At 42.3% G+C, this 25,681-nt stretch overlaps 1 protein-coding gene across 1 annotated transcript in view; it reads right to left on the reverse strand.

Annotated features, from left to right (window-relative positions):
* The window catches only part of LOC127216320 (FRAS1-related extracellular matrix protein 2-like), a 74,477-nt gene that overhangs the window by 16,144 nt on the left and 32,652 nt on the right, over nucleotides 1-25,681 (reverse strand).

A 25,681-nucleotide genomic window follows, 5' to 3' on the forward strand; every position in this document is an offset into this window, starting at 1 on the left:
TCTTTCAGGATGGGAGGTTGCGAAGCAGAAAGAAGCCAAGAAAGTCATACAACAGGGAGGGGGTGGAGCTGAGAAGGAGGTAGTAGGGGGGTGAACAGAATCAAAATACCTTGCATATGCTGTCCAATAATAAAAATATTGTTTTTTACATATCGATCCGATATGTAAATAATAATAATAATAAAGAAAATATCAATAAAGAAAAACAAAGAAAAAATAGTTTTTAAGAAATTATTCACCACAAGGTGTCGCTGGAGAGCAAGCTTCTCTCTATAGAGGGCTGCAATGTTCTCACATACACACAAACCTTCACAAATACCTTTTTCTGGTTCACAGAGCAATTGGGTGGAAGGCTTTAATTATAACCACTCAAAGAAAAACAAATATTCCTTCTCCACCCCCCTTTCCACTAGACTCCACTCCATTCCTGAGAACAAACAGATAGCGTTTTTCATTGGCTTCCCCTCTCCTCCCACCTTCCTACCTAAATGGAGCTGGGAGCCTCTAGGGAGAAATGAACCTTGTGTGTGATCTCTCTAATGTGAGAGCTACTCTATTGAGTAAACGAAAGAACTGGTTATCAGCTGATCACTCCACACCTATCTCTCAACTGCTTTTGATCTATGAGGTTTATAAACAAAGGCATCACTAATACCTTTTAAGTCTTTCTGGAAAAGAGTAAGGGGGACAAAGCCTAAATAACAAACACAGCTAAAGGCACAGTTTTCATTTTGGTTTCCTCTCCTTTGAGTCTACACAAAGAGAGCAATGGTAGAGGAAAAAAAAAAAAAAAAAAACGAGATGGAGAAATGTCAAGAGGTCCATTGACTGAAAATCTTCACAAGGTGAAAGAATCTGGGGAGAAACATAGTCTGTTTTCTCTACAAGTTTAATAAGTAAAAACAAGAGTAACTTTGATTTACCAAATCTCACTCCTGAAAACTAAAGGCAATGCCCCATGCACTTGAGACAATGCAGGGAAACTGGTTCTCCTGTTTGACGTCTAACCTCTCAGGAAGGTTTCCGCAATGAACGCAAGAGGCAAAAGGCTGTTTTATCACTTGGCCCTGCCAGTCTTCCATGGGAGTTTTGCTCCCAAAGAAGCTGAAATAGAATTCTAAGGAAGTGTTCATTGTAATAGTTCCCATCATTGCCCCAGATATGAAAAACCCAAGGCTTACGCTAGTGTACCACATCAAACCACTACAAAACCTTTCAGTCACTACATAGTAGATACAGGGCCAGAGCTGCAACTCCTTGGTAACGCTTTTGCCTGGGGCATGCAATGTCCTCGGTTCAGTCCCCAGAACTCAATGGATATGAAATTCTTATTGAAGCACTTAAGATTGTCATGCAGAAGCAACAACATATGCTATGGATGCAGCTACATAAAATGCAGTATATACACAGCATTATTTTATGCTTAAAGTTGGTGCTAGAGAATTCAGCTTTTAGTTGGTTTGTCTATTGTTTGTGAGTTTGGATTTTGAGACAGAGTCTTGCTATATAGCGTGAAGCAGCAGACTTTCAACCTGCAATACTTTCAGTTCAGTCTCATGGATACAGTGGAGCACACCTTCCACAATCACTTTTTAAATTAATCTTTTTTTAGTATTTATTTTAATACTTTATGTGTATTGGCATTTTTGCTTGCATTTGTGTGTGTGTGTGTGTGTGTGTGTGTGTGTGCGCGCGTGTATATGCGCGCGCGTGCCTGTGTGTGACATGCCTGCCTAGTGCCTGTGATGTCCATGAGAGGGTAACAGATCCCTGGAACTGGAATTGCAGGTGGTTGTGAGCCACCACATGGATGTTGGGAAGACAGCTATGATCTGTTGCCATGCCACAGACCCAAAGGATGAGAGCCAACTGTTCACATAAACTAAATTAGACCTGTGTTCTTATCATAATGGCTATCTCTGGCACTTGTTACAGCCGAGAAAACCTAATCTAACTGATTACATAGTTTATGAACAGCTAGGAAGGAGTTTGAAAGTTCGGCTATGAAGAAGGGAGAAAGAGATAGCAGCACTAACTACCTGATTTAAGTAGTACACATCGTGCACACAGAGGGAAATATCATACTGAGTCATTGCTTGAGTAGGAAGAGACATGGTCATATCCAACCCTTCACTGTTCTGTGGATGAACTTGGGGGCAGGGTTTGCATGCTGCACAGTCTCCTTCCTAACACCCTTCACTTGTCTGCTCCTCTTGACAACGTCTAGCTTTCCAAATTTAACAATATTTCACTGGTTTAACAGTTTGATTCTCTTTACTAAAGTATTCAGAGAAATAGTGATCTCTTCTAAATACTACACACTGAAGAATATTGGGTGGTGGAGGGATTTGTTTCCCCCTGAATGAATCAAGACACTCCAGTTAACCTTAGTTGGCCTCTTGATTGGATTAGTTTTACTACAAAATACTTTCCATAGCCTCATTTCCTAAATGTAGTTATTTTCTGTAGGATTGTTTCTGCCTCTTTGGACTCTAACCCCTGTTCTAGAGAGTAGGCACTTAATTTTGATTATTGTTAGGAAAAAAGACAAAAAAAAAAGCTTACTGACTGGAGTAGAATTCTACTGCCTCAGTTAAAGGAAGTGCCACATTTATTAGGTCATGGGAATTTCTACATAAGTGTAACCTATAGTGTCCAGTACTGAATCCTTTAATTTAAAAATATTGCTTTAAAGAATACATCAAAATTGTCTTTCATTTCGGACTAGGTACCAAATTACTGGTTTTTCCACAGTTCTAAATCACATATGGCTTAACAAGTGTTTCCACAGGTCGACAGCACTTTGAGATTTTATTAAAGGAAAACCAGAAACAATGTCAGGAGCCTTTGCTTTTGTAAGACAATGAGACGGTCCAGGTTAATCACCACAGCAATTTAGAATTTATTATAAAGCTGGGGTTTTTCAGTGGAGATTTAACTAGAAAGCACCAAGTCACATTTGTGAAGTCCAAATTCAGAACAATTAAATGCCACCTGACTTCCTCTGAACACTTGAGCCATCTAAAGATGTTCAGAACTTGCAGCATCTCAGCAGTCACTTGTATAGGAAGATGCTATGACTCAGGGGGACTAAACTTTGCTGACTTTAACTCTGTGTATTAAGAGTGTGATCGGTCCTATAGAACTGAACTGTGTTTTACCTACACAGTGGAAAACAACCTTATTACATACCATGTATATGCCTCTAATCTCAGTAGATGGGGATCATACTTGTTAACGCTGTAACTAAGGCTACATAACTGGATGTAAAATTTTTCTCAGTAGATGGGGATCATACTTGTTAATGCTGTAACTAAGGCTACATGACTGGATGTAAAATTTTACATGAAATTTAAGCAGCTTAAACACCAGGCAAATTTTATGCACGTGATTGGCTGCCCTTTAAAAGTAGAACCCCAGTCTCAGATGCTGGAGGAGCTGGAAACAAATTAAGGCCAGTGGCTTGTGTCATAAATCTCCACAATAGGTGCCTGACAGCTGATAACCACACTCCCCAATTCCTTGTCCCCAAGCCCTGACTCTAAAGCCATTAAGGTTTTGATGAGAAAGCCCCCTTTGAACTTTTCCAGCTGGTCTTTAGGCTTCTGCAATTTTCTCTTTCAGTTCAAACTCAATAGTTATTTTAGAATAACAAAGAACCGCAGACCTTCAATGATCCCTCCCTAGAAATGCTGGCTTTCCTGATTTCCCTTAAGACAAAGCACACTTAAGAACCACAACATAGTGTGCCTCAGCCCGACCTGTGCTGTTGAGGGAGGATGCCCAACGTTTAGCTTTAATAAGGAATCTGTCCCTAGACAAAAGTTAGTTACCAGAAAAGTGTTCTTTTAATGTAAACTCCACTTTCCAAGTGTAAAGTTCAATCTGGAGACTTCTCCAGAAGTCAAATATACATCCATAATGAAACAAAAGCTAATCTGGAGTTAACCTTTTAAAGCCAAAGGTAGAGACAGATATTTAAGGGCTGGGGATGTAGGTAGAGTGCTCACAAATGGGTGTTTATTTTGGAAAACATTTAAGGTATTTATTATTATCTGATTTATAGGCAAAATTGTATCATTGTATTTTTAAGCAAATTTTTGGAAGTTTTGTTCTTTAAAATCATGCCAGGCTTTGTCACCTTCAGAGCCAGAGTGGGTGGGATTCTGGCTATGCTTATGGGAGTTGGTGAATCTTCCTGTGCTCAGGTAAAGGATTCATTTCACTGTCCTGTCTGGGACAAGATGCATCTCTAACGTTGCACTGGCCTTGGGCTCTTCATAAGAGAAACTGTCAGCTTGTAGAACCAGACCCTGATCTGTAAAGGCAGGCTGGTTTTACTGCTTACTGAATACTGTCTGGTACAAAACAAGCCAACCTGAGCCTTTGGGTCCCAGGAGTCGGGGCATGGTGCATGTGCAGGGACAAAGCATACAAGCTCAAGACTGTCAAGTACTCTGAGGTGCTGGCCTGCAGCAGAAGGAATGCACTAGGAAGAGGGGTTACTTTACCCAGAGGGAACAGGAGACAGCACATGGCCGAGGGAGGCAGTGGTTAAATGCCCCTAAGTCAGGGTGGCATCTGAACATTCCTGGTAGTGGAGAGAAAGGTGCTTTTGCATGAGAAACCCAGGAACAAGAGAACTTGGCAGAATTTGGTTTCATGAGAGCTCGAGATGTGCTACATATTAATACTCCTTTTGCTATTGAAGTCACTGGAAAGCAGAGACAAGAAGATGATGCCATAGATGTGGTTCACCCAAAATTAGGCTTGAGGGCAGGAGGGGTTGGTTAATCCTGAGGTGACATGGACACACAGATATGAACATCTTAGACTCTGAAGCCTCTGTGACCGATGGGAGGAGGACCAAGAATTGCTTGTATTCTTTATTGTTTTCCAGACTCCTTAATAAGTTGAGTGCTTATTTTAGCTTAGTTTATTAATGTATTTCAGTTGAAGGCATTGATATTACTGACACATGCAACAGTTGGTCATTAATAAATCATTTTCTCCTCTCATTCTGTGTAACTCCACTCCCTCGTCCAGCACCTGCCTTATATGTTACATGAAAGAGGCTGCAGAGAATAAGGGGTCAGACCCACTGAGCAGTAAAAGAACTTGTAGGGAATGTAGGGGGAGAAATGGAAGGGCACGGGGCACGGTGGGTTATTATTACATGTGTGCATGGGCACACAGACACACCACACACACACACACACACACACACACACACACACACACACACACACACACAGAGCTATCTTCAGGAAAGGCACAAAAAAGTATACCCTTTACAGCAAACAGTAATAGAGACACAACATCTCCTGCCTCATGAACAATGCTGAGCGCAGCTTGAGTATGGCTTAGTTCACATTTTATTCTCCTTAAATATACATGTATAATTTATTTTGTGTGTGTACTGTGTGGGTCCATGTTTAAAACAGTCTGAGTGTAGAGGTCAGAGGACGGCTTGTAGGAGTCGGGAGTCAGTTGTCTACTGCCATGTGGGTTATGGGGATTGAACTGGAGTCGTCAGATTTCTCACAGCTCTCTTTCTACGCATGTCTCCAGTTTAAAGTCTATGTAGTGGCACGGCTTTGCTGGTGACTTCACTATTTAAAAAATGTGCCCAGATCAAGGTGCTACAATGCTATTACTCATAAACCCAACAAAGCTATAATGTATGTTACAAAGAACATATAGGTGTTGGCTAAGTTTTACTCAACTCTCAGTCAGGGTCTTTGGGGTGTGTGCACAATGTTGGTGTCCAACTCGCATGAAATAAGGTGTCATTGGACAGAAGTACAACAACTAAAACAAAGCTCATGAAATGAATTTAGAAATCTGCAGGTTTTACTGATTAGATTTCATAGAACCTACTATAGTGAATATTGAAAAATCACTGTTTAATCAGTACAAGTCACAAGTTACTCTTCTGAGACACAAAGTAACACATCAGAGAACCAATCCCCTCCATGGCTTCTGCTCAGGAGTATGGACTTACAGGAACCCTGCTGTGTTCACAGATGGGAAACAGCTGCCTCCCTGGCCATCACAGCACTGGGATACTGACATCACTGTAGCTCCTGCTTGAAGGGTGTCCTGCTTCCCACACAGCTGCCTATCTGAAGCCGAAGGTAGACAGAGGCCATGGCATTGAGATGAACGTGTGGCATGCACTGCATGAAGTTTTTGTGCAAAAGCATCTCCTGACAAGAGTCTGTGCTTAAGCCATTCTGGGGTCCAGGCCTATGACACACAGGAATTGAGTGACAAGCTGCAAGGAAACTGATGTTCTTGGGCAAGAGAAAGCACTCACCATAACGGAAGTGATATCAGGTACAATAGACTGTGCAGAAAGTTTTAGTTAGTGTGGAGCAGAGAACCAAGGTGAGCTACGTCATTCAATCCTGTCTAAGATCTCTTTTGGAAAGGCGAAAATAATTAGGGGAAATTTTAATCTTCTTCATGTCACCCTTTTAGAAGACTTTTTCCTTCACATACAGAATAACAGAAACAGTGACCACACACCTCTAGGGCCTACCCAGGGGGCTGCTATAGGGAAGCTGGACATAACTGCCAAGATTACAGGTACATTGTGCTGTTACTACAGGTCAAGGCTGACTGCAGAGACTGCCTTGACCTGTAGTCAAGGGCTGTGATGATGATTTTTTTTTTTAACTAACCAGAAGCATGAGGTGGGTTTCTATCAGTGTTAACATTTGGTAAAAGGAATTCAGGAATGGGGTCACCTGGCTGAATTCAGCTCAGACCTGAGGGTCCTGCAAGTGCCTAATAAGGAATGTGGACAGGTTGAAGACCATAGTCAGAATAATTTTAATCAAAAACTTAGTATCCTCACTCAGTACACAGTAGACACACACGTCGGGAATTTCTGCATTCTGTGGACCAGGTTGGCAGGAGTAGGGTTAAATCCTTGTATTGGCTGTGTCAGGGGTCGATTTAACACTGACTTCCAGTGTTCTTTTCTCTACTTCCTCCAAGTCACCTGATCAGTTCATTCAGGTCAACGTGGAATTTCAGGCCATGCTAGCATCCTTTTAATCTTCTCAAGTTAATGAATTCATAAACTGATGCCACAGGATAGAAGCAATACCATCTGAGTGAATGTCTCTCCACTGTTGGCAGAGACCCTGGCGCTAACAGATAATGAGGCTGCCACACAGTAGGAATCCGATGGCAAAGCAGAGGAATGGCAGAAAAAAGGACATAAGAGTTCAGCCTCTAATTTCAGGGAGCGATTTGGAGGCTACACTCAATGCTGAGCTGAGGAGGCTGGGAGGTAATTGCTTCTGATGCAGGGAACTACCAGGCCACAGCTGAGTGGGAGTTGCAGGCTCCAGCCTTCAGGGCTCCTTCCATTATCTAAGTACAGCCCCTCCCCCAAGCATCAGCACCCCCTCCCCCCACCGCGCCCATCAAACAAGGAATTCAAATCCAAAGGAATGTGCTTATTTTCATCCTTGCAACCACAAAAACGGAAGAACCACCGATTCCTATCTTCTGACCTAGGGTTTGCGAGTCTTTGCTACATCAAGCCTGACTGGTTGTGTCACATGTCACATCCTGAGTTAGCCTTCACCCTGGTGGAACTAAGGTCTTGATGCTGGTATGCACAGCCAGGAATTCCGGTGCACATCCACCTGAATGCGCACCTGAAAGGGGCAAAGGACAAAGTAAACACAGGTAATTGCAAGGTGAACTCTCACCCACTACTTCACCAGCATTTGCAGCCTTGAAGCTAACTCAGTTTTTTAAAGTTCTTGTCATGCAAGCAATTAAGGACGTTTTTCTTTCACTTAACTTGCTGATCAAGGAATAAATTAAATAAATAATCATGTTGATGTACAGCACAAATACAGAGACTGGACATTTTAGAGTAGCAGTGTCTCCTCACTCGCTAATTTACCAAGCTCCAGAAGGGTATGGTTTCAATGGATTATAAAAGAGTTGCTTTACTGTGAAAAGGTAAGTACATTCCCTGGCAGTTGAGCCTGCTCTGGTGGTCCTTTTCTAGGCTTATATACTTAGGCATTTCAATTATTAAATATTAAGTATTATATACATGTGTCTATTTTTAAATTTGGGGAGGTCTTATTTTTTTGTCTCTTTTTAAAGCAGCCTAGAACTAATTTGCTGTCATCTTCCCGATTTCCCATAGAAATAAAAATGCAAGCCAACAAACATTTTCATAGAAGCCCTGCCTGCGTTTACAGAAAGCAGGGTTAGGAAGATCCACACCCTCATCACCCTCTTGGGAGAGGAAAAATACAAAAGCAAACACCTGGTGTAGCAAGATTTCACGCAAGCCCTGCCTGAAGCTACAAAGAAATTTATTAGATCTCTGGCAACATGTTCTTAAAATAAACGTAATGGCCTCCGGCTCCCTGTTCAAACCAAAGCCTGATTCCTTTTGTGGCGCCAGGGGCCAGACAGCTCCCCCACCCCAAGAAGAGGGGAGGTGAGGGAGGGGGGAGTGGCCCACCACCTTCAGGAGTAACCGGTTTAGTGCGTTGTAGCTCATTCCCCAGTGAGGTGAGGCTTCTAATTACCATGAGTGTGACAGTACCACACACACACACACACACACACACACACACACCACAGTGAGATAAGGCCATGTAGCCTGCAGGCATTATGGCCACTTATGCTTTGCTGCTGTGTTATATCCCCAAGAACAGACAAAAAACAGAAAAGTGGAAAAATTGTATTTCTTAATCTGATTCTTAAAAAGGAAAAACAAAACAAAACAACCATCAAACCCTTTAACTCCACTTGCTCCATTGTCATCAGCCTTTAAATGTGACAAGGTGGGGATGCAGGGTCTGGCTGAGATGGGAGCAGAAAGGTCACTCTATGATGGAAACTCAAAAGAGAGTGGAAGGGCCAGAACTGAGAGGACCCTTCTCAGAGCTGATTTTGTTTAATCTGTTGGCTGTGCAAATTGAAATCTGAATTGCTCGCACATTCTCTGCTCTGTTTTAGGCAGTAAAATTGAGATTCTGAAATTTGGTATTTCTTTTTAAAATTATAATGATTCAATCATATTAACTGCGCAAATTAATGGGTTTCACTGAGACATTCTACTTGCATGCATGGCTGGCTCTCCCACACCAGCTCCCATCCAATTGTCCTCAGTCTTCTCTTGCCTTCTTTTCTCCATACTTACTCCCTGGCTCCCTTCTCCCTAATGTTTCTGTTTTGCCTTGCTTTTAAGTGTAAAAACTCTAAGTTTCTACAACAACAACAAAACCAATTGGTGGGATTATAGCCGGCTATCCAGCTATTGCGGGAATCAACACAGCCTTGCCAAGGAAGGAGAGGAGGAAAGGAAGCAATGAAGAGATGAGGAGATACAGACAGCGACCATGGGCAGCCCCAGTGTCACAGGTCAGTTCATTGTTCCTTCTCATTTATTTCAGATTAGCTTTGCAAAGGGAACCTAGCTGCTTAACAGGCAGGAGTATTTAATTAGTCAAACCCTTTGGTCACTGGTCTGATCGCTTCAAGGTTAGGCAAGCAATACAATGGCGGAATCCCTTTGGTGATGTATGTCTCTATTGCACAATAATGTAAGATCCATTTGTTTACATAATGTAAGATCCATTTGTTTACATATTTAGTTGGGCAGAGGGGAAAAAGAGAAGGCAGAGAAGAAATTGAAGCAACCCATTTATTCTCTACAATATTAGCAAGTGTCCACTGTCTACTTCTTCAACAAGCATGCTTTTAAAAGGGCACCTCTGTCTTTTTAAAACACCAAGATGTAAGTGTTATGTTTGGACAAAATTCAAAGCTTGGATCCAATTGCTTTCAAGCTAAAAATATTTTTTTTTCAGTTAGAAAAGGTTGTATGTGCATTTTTACTGTTCTTATTTGTTAAGCAACTGTGTCTCATAAAGGGAAAATATATTATTAACAATAAGAAGTAGTATCCAGCTAACCATGATAAGGCATTGCCAACAAATCATGAGACTAATTGTCTTAAGTATTACAACAAAGTGGTATCAGGCTGAGCTACATTCGCAGGTCCTAATGTTAGGTATTCTAGGTCTTTGGATTTTGCTAAATCATGTTCATTATGCTCAGGGTATCTGGTGTCATTTACAGTCCTTCAGAAAATGCTGTTAAGGAAGGTAACCACAGCATCTGTTTGTTCTGAGCAATTAAAGGAAGCCCTGACCAGGCTTCTTGGAGAATTTTGGACTTTGATATCCACTTGGTAGAAAATGAAGGTCAGTTGACAAAAATGGTCTTATGCCAAAGTAAGCCACATTTTTCTCTACTTGGTTAGTGTGTCATACAGGCAGCACACGGCATACCTGGTCACAGTTTGAGACAGCAGTCACAACACAGAATCCATACATGTTCCATGCAGGCACTTAAAAAAAAGAAAGATTTTATATATTATATGTACAGTGTTCTGCCTGTATGCTTCCATGCCAGAAGAGGGCATCAGTTCTCACTATAGATCGTTGTGAGCCACCATGTGGTTGCTGGGAATTGCACTCAGGACCTCTGGAAGAGCAGCCAGTGCTCTTAAATTCTGAGCCATCTCTCCGGCCTCCATGAAGGCACTTTTTAAAAATGACAGTGCAAAAGTAAACACATTGCCTTTCATGTAGTCTAACCTAGTGCTCCTGGGAGTGGGTGATTTTTTTGCTACTGGGGAAATTTGGGCAAAGTGTAGTGACTTCGTGTGTTTATGCTTTTATACATGTGCGCACATGCATGTGAGTGTACATGTATATATGTGCATGTGTTTGTTTGTTCATAGAAACCAGAAGTGACATTGGAGGTTTTCTTTGATCACTCACTCTCCCCTTATTTTTTTTTGAGACAAAGTTCTCTAGCTGAGCCTGGAGCTCACCAGTTAGCCAACTACCCAACGAGTCCCTGAGACTACCTTGTCTTGAACCTACCCCCATGTGCCAAAGCTGGAATTACAGACAGGAACAATCAAACCTGATTTTATAGGGGCTTGAAGGAATCCAAACTCAGGTCTCCATGTCTGTGCCACAGGCACTTTACTGACTGACATCTCCCCAGCCCTTAGATATAGTTTCTAGTTCGCTTGTCCTGACTGAGAGGAGAGGGAAGGAGAGACGATAAGGGGGCTGGCATCTTTTGGAAATCCAGGGGTCTTACAATGCTTAGAACAGATGGAACCCCACCCTACATTCATACACAAAGACTTCAACCAGGGCTTACTGGTTAAGAGCACTTGCTGCTTTTCTAGAGAACCTGAGATCAGCACATGTATCAGGTGGCTCACAAATGTCTTTAATTCCAAGCTGTCAGGGACAAGACACCTCTGACATGGCACCAGAACTCACAAGCATGTGCCCACATGGAATCACACAAACCTACACATACTTTAAAATAATAAAAACTATGTCTTAAAAAGAGAATTATCTGGCATCAAACATCATGGCTAATGCAGAAAAGCCTTGGTCCAAGTGCACCTAATATAAGCACAGCAACTTGACTGCCCAGGCTAAACCCGTGTTTTCTTACTGTATCTTCAGTATATTGATCTGTGTAAGTGCTCAGAACTTCTCCCACTGGTGCAGTTAAGTTTCCAGCAAAAGTGTTTTATTTTCTTGCTATGGGTAATAGTTGAGCTGGTAGTTTTGCCAATCAGATAAGTTTCCAGCAGAAGTGTTTTATTTTCCTGATACTGGTAATAGTTGAGCTGGTAGTTTTCCTAATCAGTTAAAATTTACAGCTAATCCCAGAGGACATTTGGGGTGAAGAAGGACCTTTAGAAATTCACTGAGTCCAAGTGAAACTCTACACATGGTTTAGGTTTTAATCAAGTACCAGAGTAGCCTGTTCTCTTCTAGATCTTTCTGTAGATGAGGTTTTACCTGAGCACCTGAGAGTTTGAAAGCATGAAGGCATAAACAGTCTTCTGAAGTCAGTGTAGATAAACACAGCTGAGCACTGGACACATGCTACTCAGCTTTCCACTTTCTATGAATTTTTGTATCGAAAGGAGAATTGAATATGCATGCACTTGAGTGTAAACACACACACACACACACACACACACACACACACACACACACATGGGCGCATGCACATGCCCATACATGCATGCTCACATGCATGCACATACATGCATATATTCACACACAAACACTCTCTCTCTCCTTCTTTCTCTCTCTCTCCCTCCCTCTGTCTTTCTCTCTCTTTTTCTTTTACAGGGAATAAGACAGTTTCCAAAAATACATGTCACACTGGGGCTAGAGAGATGGCTCAGCAGTTAAGAGTATTGTCTGTTCTTGCAGGGAATCCAGATTTGGTTTCTAGTACCCACATGGTGACTAAAAACTATCTGTAACTCCAGTTCTAGGGGATCTGATGCCCTTTTTTTAGATTCCAAGGGCACAAAGTACTCATGTGGTACACATACATACATGCATGCATGCATACATACATACATACCAGCAAAACATCTGTATACATAAAAGGAAACAAACAAAAGCATAGAACATATAATGCCCTTTACATGTGTCTTCACCAATATGCAGAGGGCATTTTTTCTTTTAGAATCCTTATTTTCTGGACATTCACCATTGTTGTGGGGGGAGTCATCACCCCCCCCCAAACACACACACACACACACACACACACACACACACACACACACACACTGCACTGATTAGGGAGGAACTATGCAGCATTAAGCTGTATAAATGGACTCTACTGAAGAAATACCTGAGGGCTCTGAGTCATGACTGTGCCTTGAAGGCCTACAAAGAAGGGATCCCATTTGTTAAGTGATCTCTAACTGTACACTTTGGCACACATTGGCTTCTAGTATGGACCAAGACCAAGGCAGAGAGTCCTGTGTATCTGTCATATCATTTTCACTTGCCACATTTGGCACCAACAGGTAGGATAGGGTTTCATAATTTTCAGGAACAAAATCTAGTACAATTGACAAATTTATTTTTCCCTATCAGAGATACAAATTCTTGTTTCACTTGTGTGATAGCTAATCTCAACTGTCAAGTTGATAGGACTTAGAATTAGCCTATCAAGACTTCTTGACACATTTATGAGGGATTATCTAGGTTTCCTGGAGTAGGGAGTGGGTCCTATCCCATGGGGTGGGAAGAGCCATCTTAAGTGTGGGAGGCCCCATCCGATGGGGCGGGGTCCTGCACTTCATAAGGGAGAGAAGGGGAGCCTTCATCACCTCCCAGTGCTTTCTGACTGTGGATGCAATGCGAACCCTCCCCTGTCAGTTGCTTCCCATTGGGTATTTCAACATAGCAAGGAGAAAAGCAACTAAAACTGGGTGCATCTAATTTCTAATCCAGATGGTAAAGTAAATATACCCATCTGGAGGATGCCAAGAGAAGTGAGTTCAAATAAATCCAGCTGGCTCCTGATGTGCTTGTCCCATAGAGGCCGCACTGAGCACTAGGAACACATATTTATATGCTTCCATTTTTGTGACTTAACAATAGAGTGCTTCACTTTTTTTTTTAATTAATCAAATGTGGGATCAGATCTCAATGGAGATAAAGATCAGGATTTTCTCCAGCTTAAAAACAAAACAAAAACAGAAGTCCAGCCAAAGCTGCCAGTAATGTAGCGCCACATGAGCCCCTGGTTTTCAGATGGACCTTAAACTTACTGCCTGTAGACATTTGAACCCTATGATCTGTCCAACAGGGATAAAGGCTTTTCAGGCTTACTATGAAGAATGTTTCTGCAGCAAGGAAATCACTGGCTCAGGAAGTACGGGCTAAACTGGGCCCTGAACAGGCTAAAACACTGATTCACAGACACAGACCTCGAAAGCCCATTGTCCACAAGTCTGTGCTTGCTTCTCACTTCTTTGCGGGAGAACTGCAACAAATGGCTCTGTGAATACATCTTTTCAGAAGGATTTATTTATTTTTATTTTATATGTGTGTGTGAGAGAGAGTGCCTGCATGCTGATGTGCGTGTGCCGCATGCCTGTGAATCCCGTAGAGGCCATGAGAAGACATCAGATCCCCTGGAGCTGGAGTTATACGGCCATGAGCTGCTGTGTAGTTGCTGGGAACTGAGCCCAGGTCCTATGCAGGAGCAACCAGTGCTCTAACCAGCCATCTCTCCAGCCCCAGGTACCCATCAATTTTAGAGGAAATAGAAACAGCATTGTGATTCACATCCCAGATGGCTTTGTAATGAATGATATTGACACATTCTATTGGGAAATGCCTGTGGTTTTTGGAAGAATCAAACACTAAATTAAAATCACGAATTAGTCTCACTCTTGTGTTGCAGCTGTGTACAAAGATCCGTATGTGTATATATACATGTGTGTACATGTATACTTGGAACTTTAGGGCAATACACACACACACGCACGTACTGAGCAATAGATATGTGTATAATGCATATATATAGGATAATCTGTGCAGACACACACACACATATAATGTCCAAATTTACATCCCCTAGAAATTGAAACTAATCATTGTCTGAGACAACAAACACTCAGAAAGTCATTGGTACCCTTAAGAGAACAGCAGAGAAACTATGTTTTATTCACAGAACATCTTCATGGTATTTTTCTTACCTTATTGGTGGCAAAGAGAATGGCTATGATCCTGTATCCCTTTTCTCAGGATGGGGGACAGGGGGGTGGCCTGTAGGACCCAGGGCTCTGGCAGACTAGGAGGATCTGGACAAAGAACACTAGGTTGAGCTGCTCTCACTTGCATACAAGGGCTGAGTTAATGTACCTGGCCTGGTTCAGAGGCTACAGGGCCAGTGTTTGGAAAAGCTTCCAGCCAGGAGGGAGGGCATCTGTGTGCCCCTGTCTAGGTAAACTCTCCCCCCAGGGCTTCATTTGTTCTAAGACTCAAACTCCTTTAGGTATTTAGAACCTTCATTCCTTTCATGCCAATCTCTACTTCAGCAATTTTACCTTTTTTTCTAGCTTCTACTGTAAATGCTTTACCTTAATGCTGTTTGTCAAGTGCACAGCTATCCAGTTAATCATCCAGCCTACACTACACACAGGGTTTTCTTTTCAAGTTTTCCCAGAAATGAGGGCGTTATGATAGCTAATGTTTTATTTCATAATTCTTGTTTTTCATGTACGGATGTTTTGCATGCTTACATGTCTGTGCACCACATGTGTGTTTGACGCCCACACAGGCCAGAAGAGGCTGTCCACAAGAGGGCACTGGGTCCTCTGGAGCTGAAGTTACAGATGGTTGTGAATCACCATGTGGGTGCTGGGAATTGAATACAGGTCCTCTGGAAGAGCAGCCAGTGTTCTTAACCACTGAGTCGTCTCTCCACTCTCAATATCAAATATTCTAGTAGAAGGGGTAATTTACTTATTTACTTTTGCTTTTTTGAGACAAGTTTTCTCTGTAGCTTTGAAGCCTGTCCTGGAACTCACTCTGCAGACCAGGCTGGTCTTGAACTCACAGAGATCTGCCTGCCTCTGCTTCCCAAGTGCTGGGATTAAAGGTGTGCACCACCACCATCCAGCAGAAGGGAGAATAATTTTTGTCTCTACAATGCCATGCTTTTCACTAATTTTCCAGATATGAGTTCATGAAAAAATCATGGTTGGTTTACTTCATCTTCAAGTTCCGACTTCCTGAACAATCCATACCATGCCCAAGTCACTACTAGATGAAGACCTTCACCTAGACAAGTGACCTAGATGCTGCAAGAAGGGATGTGGGGTTTTGTGTATTAGAAAGTCCTAATCAATACTTTGTTATGCTTTATGCTGGACATTTCTGGACAGCTTTGCAAAACTATCACTGGTAACAGACTGAAACCATTCAGAAGCTGGGCTGTGTGCAGGTCTCTCTGCTTAGCAACAACTCTCAGACTTATCAAAGCTAGGACATTATCATTCAGAGAAAGGAATCGGAGTTATTGAGGCTAGGTTTAGAGTCCCAGAGGTTTAATCAGGACAGAAGAGTAAAGATAAACATGAAAAATACACTAAAACAAACTTCCACCCTGTGGTGAGGAGAGGGATTCCCTGGGGAACAGGCTGAGGGATCAGGCTGTGAGGAACAGGCCTAGCACCACCTTCCTACTCTTCCTTCCTAGAGAAACTGTCTACCACATCACTGATGGGGGATGTCCTGTATGTTGTGAATATAATGGCTATGAGCACACATTCTCCCACTCTTCTTCCTCCAAAAGGAACTAGTACTAAAAGGGCAAGCCTCTGAATGGATGCCATGGGTAAAGCTTTCATAAAAACTTAGCGCAGCATACAAGAGCACAGTTGATTTTAAAAAGTGATAACATATAATGGTGGTTCTTTGCAATTAACATTTTAATTATCTGTGGTAGTTATTGGTGCCCAGAGGGTCAATAGCAGTCTATTGCCATCTTTCATCATGGCAGGTATTGCAATGGAGCCAGAGAACATAAATCAGCGGAATATAGAATGATTCATTTGCTTCTTTATGAAGAAGAGTGAAAGGAAATGGGAACTGATGATTCCTTGTCTGTTTTGTTCTTGAGTAGGACAACATGATCACTGTATTTGCCTGTTGGATTCAGTTAATGATCTCAATAAACAATTCAGTTTCATGTTTATCCGTAAGTCACTGCTCCTGAGTGCTCACATTGTTAAAGCACCATTGTGAAATATGAATGCTTAAAATTTCCTCATCTCATTTTATCCTTCACCCATAAATCTTTAATGTTTATGAGATGAGGTGATATAGCTCCAGACCAGGAAAACATAGTCTATAATTAAATGTCCTTTTAAATAATTTCTATAGATTAAATATTTGAGCAAAGTTTTCCCTACTATTACAACTGGACTTGTTTATATAAAAAACACTAATGAAGACCCTAGAATGGATGATTCTGGCTCAGGCTGATTACCCCCTTAGTGTTTATATACTAGAGCTCTGTTGTGATAAGTTTGAGGCTATTTTGCTCTACCCAGGCTTAAAGAAGAGGGGTGATACACAGCCTTGAGCTTAAATGCCAGCCTTTGTGTTTGTTTTCTCTTGCTGTGAGAAAGAGTAAAGATTTTATTTTGGCACATAGTTTTAGAGAGTTCAGACCATGGCCACTTGGCCTTGCTGCTTTGGTTTTGTGAACATCATAGCAGAGAGCATGCTGGGAAACAAGGCTTCTCACCTCTCAGCAGTCAAGGAGCAGAGAGAGAGGTGTGTGTGTGTGGGGGGGAGATCCTTTCCTCCACATAGGTCCCACCTTGTGAGGAGCCTCATTTCCTAATAGCATCCTTTCATGGGCTTTAGAGTAAAACCTTAACAGACATTTGAATGGGAAAACCACTGCTATCATTGATTGCCATTATTCTCCTCTGAACACTCTCAGGCCTAACTATGACATAAAGGAGATTTTGACCTCAACCTCAGTTTTTCTAAAATAGCACCAACAGAAAATTTATGTTGTTGTGCACTCCAATCACTTCATAATCATCAGTCAGCATGATCCAGTTGTGTATTGTGTATCAACTAAGACCAGAAAAGAAGTCTCTGCTCTTGGAGGCAACATGTAGAATCTCATAGAATATCTGTGGGTAGAACATGAGCAGCATTTGGCTGTGAGGCTAGTGCAGGGAATATGTCCTGGGATTCACATAGAAGAGTCAGTGAATGGGGCAGCAGAGTTTTGTGGAGAAGCTGGGAAAGGAGCACTGTGGGCTTCCACTACCTTGGGAGGCAGCCCCACACATCCACCAGACAACCACAGGAAGGATTGGATGTGAGGAAAGGCCATGTTCATCCATCACAAAAGAGCAAGCCAGGAGCACTACAGCTCAGAGTTCTCTAATCTCCTTCCCATGCAAATCAAGAGAGAACTCAATATCCACAACACCAGACCCTTCCCCTTCTACGAACTTTATCCTCAGAAAAGTGGGTTTTCTTGGCCCCAAAAGTGTGTTTATCCAATCTAGATTGTCACAGCCTCTGGGCATTTTGTAAACTTTGTATTATTCCTTTATCTTATCCTGGAATTTGTCCATTAAAAAATTAAGTCTTTTTCAGGGGCCAAAGAGATGGCTCAGTTAAGAGCATGTATTGCTCATGCAGAGGATCCAACTTTGGTTCCAAGCATCCACATTGAACAATTCACAACTTTCAATAACTCCAGCTCCAAGGTATCATGGAACAATGTTTTTGTACACTGTGAAGATGTGTCATTGCCAAGGCACCTTCTGGTTTAATAAAGAGCTGAATGGTCAATAACCAGGCAGAAGAGGATAGACAGGACTTCTGGGAAGAGACAGGAACAATGGGAAGAAGAGAGGCAGAGTTTGCCAGCCAGACACAGAGAAAAGGGATGCATGGTATTGAGGGGAGATAAGAAGCAATGTGGCAGAATGTAGATTAATACAAATGGGTTAACAGAAGTTACAAGAGCTAGTTGGAAACAAGCCTAAGCTAAGGCCAGCTTTCATAATTACTAAGTATCCATAGTTTTATTTGGGAGCTGGTGAGCCAAAGAGAATCCAACTATATCAAGGGATGTAGTGTTCTCTTCCGGCCTCTGTGGGTATCTGTACCCACATGCACATATCCCCACATGGATACACACGTATTTTTAATTAAATATAATTAAAAATATTTTTTAAAAAGTTTTCTTTCTGTTTTGTTTCTCTGTGTAGTTATGGCTGTCCTGGAACAAAATATGTAGATCAGGCTGGCCTTTAACTCAAAGATCCACCTGCCTTTGCCTCCTGAATGCTGGGATTAAAGGTGAAAATTTTTGTTTTTTTACTATCTACCTTAGTTAGGGTTAGTAGTGCTGTGATGAAACACCATGACCAAAACAACTTGGGGAGGAAAGGATTTACTTAACTTCTGATTCCACATCACAGTTCATCATCAAAGGAACTCAGGGCAGGAACTCAAGCAGGGCAGGAACCTGCAGGCAGGAGGTGATGCAGAGGCCATGGAGGGATGCTGCTTACTGGTTTGCTCCTCATGGCTTGCTCCTCCTACTTTCTTATAGAACCAAGGGCCACCAGCCCAGGGAAGGCACCTCCCTACTTGGGCTGGGCTCATCCCCCATCAATCACTAATTAAGAAAATGCTTTATAGCCAGATCTTATGGAGGCATTTTCCCAATTAAGGTTCCTTCTCTCAGCTGACTTTAGCTCCTGCCAAGATGGCATAAAACAAGTCAGCACAATGTTCCAATATTTTAGAAATCTTCTTATAATAATGAAAGTAAGGACACTCATCATTGCTACTATGGTCGTTCCCCCTAGCCTCTCACTACCAAGACTTCTCATAGGGAACAAGTTTCCTGTGCTCAGTGTGGACTAGACATTGCCAAGTGTTGCCCTGTAGCATTCCCAGAACCCTCTGTGAACCCACCAAGGTAGACAGAGTCATTGTGCCTGTTTTTCAGTAAGGAAGCTGGGCCCCACCCAGTTCCCCCTAGTTAGTGTGGTGCAGCCAGCTAATTTGGGGACTGAAGATTGCCTGGCCCAAGAGCCTGAGATCATAAAGTGGGACTCTCATCTGGATTTCATCTTTGTTCCCTGGAAATCTCATTTCAGTTTTCTCTTGTGCACTCTCATATACAATCCCTCCCGCCATCAGCAGTCTCTGGAGCTCTATGCTCAGCCTGTCTCACACTCTATGTCCATCTAAAGCTGAGCTCATCTCACAGTCCTGATTTCCTTTTCTCCAGAGACTGCAACCTGGCCACTGATCCTGTCAGCTGGAGCTGGAGCATCCATTCCCATTGCTGTGTGTTAGCCCAGCTGTGTCCCGGGTACTTGGATCTCACACACAGCCCAAAGAAGAACCTGCACTATTTCTTTCCTCAGCTGCCTCTTGTGTATCATTGTATAAAGAATACAAATGGGGATGTTTTCCTCTTTAGCTACTACAGCACAACATGGGAGTTACGTCCGCTTCTCCCAAATTCACTCAGCCCCATTATCTAATTAGCTATTAAGTCCTAAACATGTCTAGAATTCCTTCTCTTTTTTTTCCTTTGCCATAGCAATTTGTTCTCTCTGCCACATGATCTCTCTACCTGGTTTGTCTGCCTCCTACTTCACTCCTCCCTTATTTACCTTCTACTTGCCCTGACTACTTCTCCCCAAATGCCAGCTAACCATATTAATCATTTGCAACCCCTTCCCTGACACCCCACTGACTTGAGAAGAATGTCCAAAACCTCAGAAAATGCACAAACCTCCCCTAGCCTTCCCACTTTTGCTTCTCAGATATCTCCATGCAAACCACACCAAAGTATCCTGGACCAGCAACATGATGAGGCCTCTCTGCATCCCTTCAACAGGAATCAATATTTAGAGGCTGTCTGGTACTCACCGAACACTGATTAAATTTTTTTTTTTCATTTCCCTGTCCTGTTTTCTAGAAAAGTCTCGAGTCATTTACTTTAAATTTACTGTTAGTTCCAATTTTCAGATTCAGAGTTCAGAACTAGATTGCATACCAACACATCCAAACGAAGATTATAAACCACATCATTTCCAACAGCCTGTGCTTTGCCCTAGATTCTGGATAGAAATATTCTACTATGGTTCTGCAATCTCTTTTACATGTCTTTGGTGAAGGGTTTTAATCACATGGATTAAAACATTGAACACATACCCACGTGTACTCTATACTTCTGGTATTCAAACATTTGGAGAATTTCTTGAGTGCCTGGCTGTTCAAAAGTGAAGTTCATCAACTGTTTTATTTCTTTACTCTGCCACCTTGACATGTGCAATGCTTAAGGACCTGTGCTGGGATGGAAGAAACAAGAATGAAGAAGACTGATGGGCCCAGACCTGTGTCTCTCCCAGAACTCCCTCCAGGAAGAGGTGAGCACACACACAGGCCTCCGTGGCTGAAGACAGATACTCCTGCCTGAAGGAAAGTGTGTTGAAATTGAGTCTTTAAAACACAACAAATTAAGTCTAAGTAGAGAAAGCCGTAAATGCAGTAGGGCCAGAGAGATGAAGTACAACAGCACCAAAAGTAAATGGGCAGGGAGAAATCAGAAGTGAAGAGAATGGCTTGTCAGTGAGTTGCAGGTGGGCAACCCCTACAGTCCTTGCTGGTAAGGTGGAATTTTTTCTTAAAGTTCATCCATATGAACATTTCTCTGATGATTTACATGATTTATTTTAACTAGGATTAGCCGATGCCTTGTTTTGTCTTCCTAACCGGGGGGTGGATGGGGGGGTGATTTAACCATAAACCTGTGGTTTATCCTCTTCCATAAGCCTCATACTCAAAACAGCCTTGCCATATAATCCTGTGCGGCACAGCTAACAATGGACGGAGAGAACCATGTCTTAAATAAACACCTGGGCACAGCAGCCTGTCTCCTGCCTTCCTCTCCTCTCTCCCTCTCTTTCTCTCTCTTCCTGCTGCTCCCTCCCCGTGTGCAGTCATGTGTGAGTACATGCACACAAATGCTGAAAATGTGCATTGCAAACCTTCAAAAGCATTTCTCATGTGGAAATAACATAAACTCCTACAATAAAACAAACTTCCTGTCTCTAGCTTCTCAAATACTATTGCTTGGTTTCAGAGAGGTCCTGACGAAAGATCAGGTAATGGAATCATTTTATTTCTAGGTTCTCTACACAGATCAGTCTCTGTACTCCAATTTTCAGGCATCCTATTTTAAGTTACTTACTTTTCTTCTGAAACAATTCTGTAGCTTCCTAAGGGCAGGAAATGTCCTAGTTAGAACCAGATGCTAAAAACTCCTTCTTCCTAATAGGTTACTTTACAGTTAAAAATTATCTTTCACGGTTAGAGGCAGCTTCTATCATTAAGCGAGCATCTATGGCAGAGAAGAGCTTGAGTGAATAACGGGTGCAACCAGGACTCATACAGAGGTGGCTGGGGGCGGTTAGGACACTATGTGGTCCAACAGGCACCTGCATTCAGGATCCTTCACAATCCCCCTACCACTGACCACCGCTGTCTGGTCCTAGAACCATGCAGAATGACTTTCACACAACAGTTCCTCTCTGGCATTAAGAATCCAGGTAGACTAACTGCTACTCCTCCTCCTGTTACCTGGAGCTATGGGTACAGGTGGGTTATCAGAGATGAGGTAGGGTGCTCAAAGTCCCTCACACGCTTACCTGTCAGGTAATAGGGCCTCAGGAGATCTCTCAGAGCCTACCTCAGCTCTGCTCTGCCTCTGCCTAACCCCTTCATCTTGGACTCTTCATTATTGCACACAAAGCTTTACCGCCACAGGTATTTAAGTCCTCCAAAGTCATTCCCTAAGTGAGTATTTTAAAGAGATCTTGCTGCAATTTCCTGCTGTGAGGATGGCAAGTAATTGCTGTTTTGATAAATGATTTTTTTTTCTGGTGAGAATTAAAGCTAAAATGAAATGACAAAGAAGTGGTTATCCTTTTATGGATATAATCAGAGAGAAGCATCAAAGGGCACAAGTATTTCCTCCCTTTCAGGAACTTCACTTGCCACCAGAAACATCATGGGTGGGTGTGTTGTTGCTCTGGGCCTCTGTTCATCTAAATTCAGCCACATGACTTCTAAAGTAAGGGAACATTTATAATTCAAGGATTGTTGCAAACTGGCATGACTTTAACATCTCATTCATGAAGGTGACTCTCATTTTTTAAATATAGTTAAGTATAGTGTCAAGGTAGAATTCTTCATGAGAGGGAAAATAGTGAGGGTACCTTTCTCAAAGCATGTCACCCCAAGTGACAAACTGACCGGATGAAACAGAACCAGATCTGAGTCGGGCAGTCCCCTAGGAAGCATGACGTTGTTGCTATTTTTAAACAAGAGCTCCTCTTCCCTCTAAGGTCTTTATTGACTGTAAATAAAAGTGTTGTTTAATATAAGTTCATTGTTATATTTGCAGTATTACTAAATTAATATTGAAATAACTTTACCATTCCAATAAAGCACACATCAGTAGCTACATCCCAACTTGAGGGGCTTGGTTTGAATTTGGAAGTCAGAATTGGTGGGAGTGCATTCCCTCCCTCCACTATGTGGGTCCTAGAGATCAAACCCAGGTCATCAGGCTTGGCAGCAGATGCTTTTACTCACGAAGCCATTTCACCAGACAACACTCATAGTTTAAAAATAAAGTTTAAAACACTAAAACAAAGGAATTTGAACTATCTGTCTTTAGATGTATGTGTGTATATAATTATATTTCTGTTTTAATCATACTACTTGTTATGGACATACGAATAAATGATTCTTACAAACAACTTTTTATTTTAATGTTTTCCTAACACCTTCTGTTAGTGGATAGGGAATTCATTTTACCAGGTAGATCACAACAAATATTTTGACAAAAGGAATAAGTAGGAAATACAAAGTTGCAAAGGTTAAGCATAGTTTCAGGAAAAATCCTGTTTTCATTGTTGTTTTCCCACTACGGGTAAAAACATATGTACTTGGTCTTGTCATGGGCCATCGCTGAAGCTTTCCATTGTTTTAATTTAAAAAGCTGTTACAGAGCTCCAATAGAGGGGTTTTTATTAGGGGAAAGGGGGAGGGGAGGGGAATGAGAAAAGGGGGAGGGGAGGGAAGAGTCTGGCCTTTGGGGACAAGAGCAGCATAAGTGAAAAGAGAGACAGGGAGAGTGGAGGGAGAAAGAGAGATAGGCAGAGAAGGGGGGGACAGGCAGACAGAGAGAGAAAAAAAACTGGAGGTGGGTAGGGTGGTACTCTTAGTGGCTGCAGCTGAGGGTGTATCCTGTCAGAACCCCAAGGGCAGGCCAGTACAGATGCCTGAATACAAACACTCATCACCAGAAGAAACATGGCCCCAAAAACCTTTGGATAGGATGCTTGCCACAGATAAAGTTCTGGGCATTGACCTTTATTTATTTATTTATTTGCTCCCTGGTGTGTGATTGTAAATGTGTATATGTGTATATGCAGTAATGTGTGCACTGTGGGTGGGGTGTGTGTGTATGCATGCCTGTGGAGGCCAGAGGTCAATGTTGGGTGTCTCCCTCAATTGCTCTCTACCTTAGCTTTTGAGACAGGGTCTCTCATTGAACCTGGAGCTCCCTGGGGCAGCTAGAATAGCTGTTCAGTAAGCCCCGGGACTCTTTCCCCCATTCTGGGGGACATCTGCAGCCATGTCAGCTTTTAAAAGAGGTTCTGGGAATCCCAAATGAGATCCTCATGCTTGCAATGACAAAAACAGTTTACTGATCCAGTCATCTCCCAAGCCCATTTTTGAACACTCTGTCTCTTCAGACCTTCAAGACATCATCCTCTTTATGGGTGTGCAGCTCAGCTCTCTCTGTCACCTGCTGACATGCTCTGTATAGCAACAGCAAGATCGGCCAAACAGAAAAACTCCAAGGAGCAACAATGAAAGCTGACGAAGCTCCCAGTGTATTATTCATATCAAAGCTTCTACCGTATTATCCTCATCATTGTTCCTACCGTATTGTTCTCATCAAAGCTCCTACCGTACTGTCCTCATGAATGTTCCTACCGTATTGTCCTCATCAAAGTTCCTTCCATATTGTCCTCATCAAAGCTCCTACTGTATTGTCCTCATCAATGTTCCTACCGTATTGTCTTCATCAAAGTTCCTTCCATATTGTCCTCATCAAAGCTCCTACTGTATTGTCCTCATCAATGTTCCTACGGTATTGTCCTCATCAAAGCTCCTACTATACTGTCCTCATCAAAGTTCTTCTCTGGCTTTGTCCTCACTATCTTCCAACAGTTGTTGAATCTCTGTTGTTACTGGAACAATTTCCCAGCAACATAGTAACCTATCTCACTATTTCCACTCCAGCATGACACCCCCAAGCCCTGGGGTTCCCAGCTGTGTGTGGCAGTGTTCTCTGCCTACCAGTGCACTCTCAGTTGGTGAGGCTCTTCACACTTCCTACAGTGAGCATCGGTGACATTTAGAAGGGCTGTGTGTCTAAGCACCCTCCTACTTACACCCTTCCTGATGGGGATGCCATCTTGCCGACCACACAGAGCCGAATGTAAAGCCTCCCGTGGATTTTAACAGACCCTTATTAATAGCACATGTAACACACCTTGAAAACAATGTGTGTTATAAAGAGAGAGGCTTAAAAGGTAAAATAAGCCACAAGTTTTCATAATTGCTTCACTTTCGGCAGTAATTTCGCTTCGATTAGCAGGGTCCATGGAGAAGCCAAGTCCAGTTAGTAATTTAACAAGATATGGAACCAGAATTAACAAGCTCTGATCTGTCTGTATATTCACTTCAAGGGTGCATGCTGCTCAGCTGCACTTCAAGGGACAATGAAGACCTGAACCGAGTACATTTGCTTAAAGGGGGGAGCCTGAATTACATACATATTTGAGAATGTTGTTCTAAAGGCAGAGGGGACATGTGTATCCACACTGCCACTTCCCACTTCTCTCTTGTGGTCACCAGATAAACTGAACATGAGGTGTCAGATAGCATAGGACCTCTAAGCTATGTGGAACTCATTGAACAAGGAGGGTTCAAAGGTCTCTTTCTAGGAGGCCTTAAACTCACTGGGTCACTTCTCAGTAATGACATTGTTTTTGGCTCCAATTCATTTCATAGCTTTTGCTGTAAGTTGAAGATTGTATGTTAAATTTTCTTATTTGTTTATGGAGTTGACTGAGACCACTTCTTTGTGTTAAAAAATTCAGTTTTGTAATTATTAATGTGGATAA

The sequence above is a fragment of the Phodopus roborovskii genome, unplaced genomic scaffold (genome assembly GCF_943737965.1).
Source record: "Phodopus roborovskii unplaced genomic scaffold, PHOROB, whole genome shotgun sequence".
In the NCBI taxonomy this organism is placed as follows: Eukaryota; Metazoa; Chordata; class Mammalia; order Rodentia; family Cricetidae; genus Phodopus; species Phodopus roborovskii.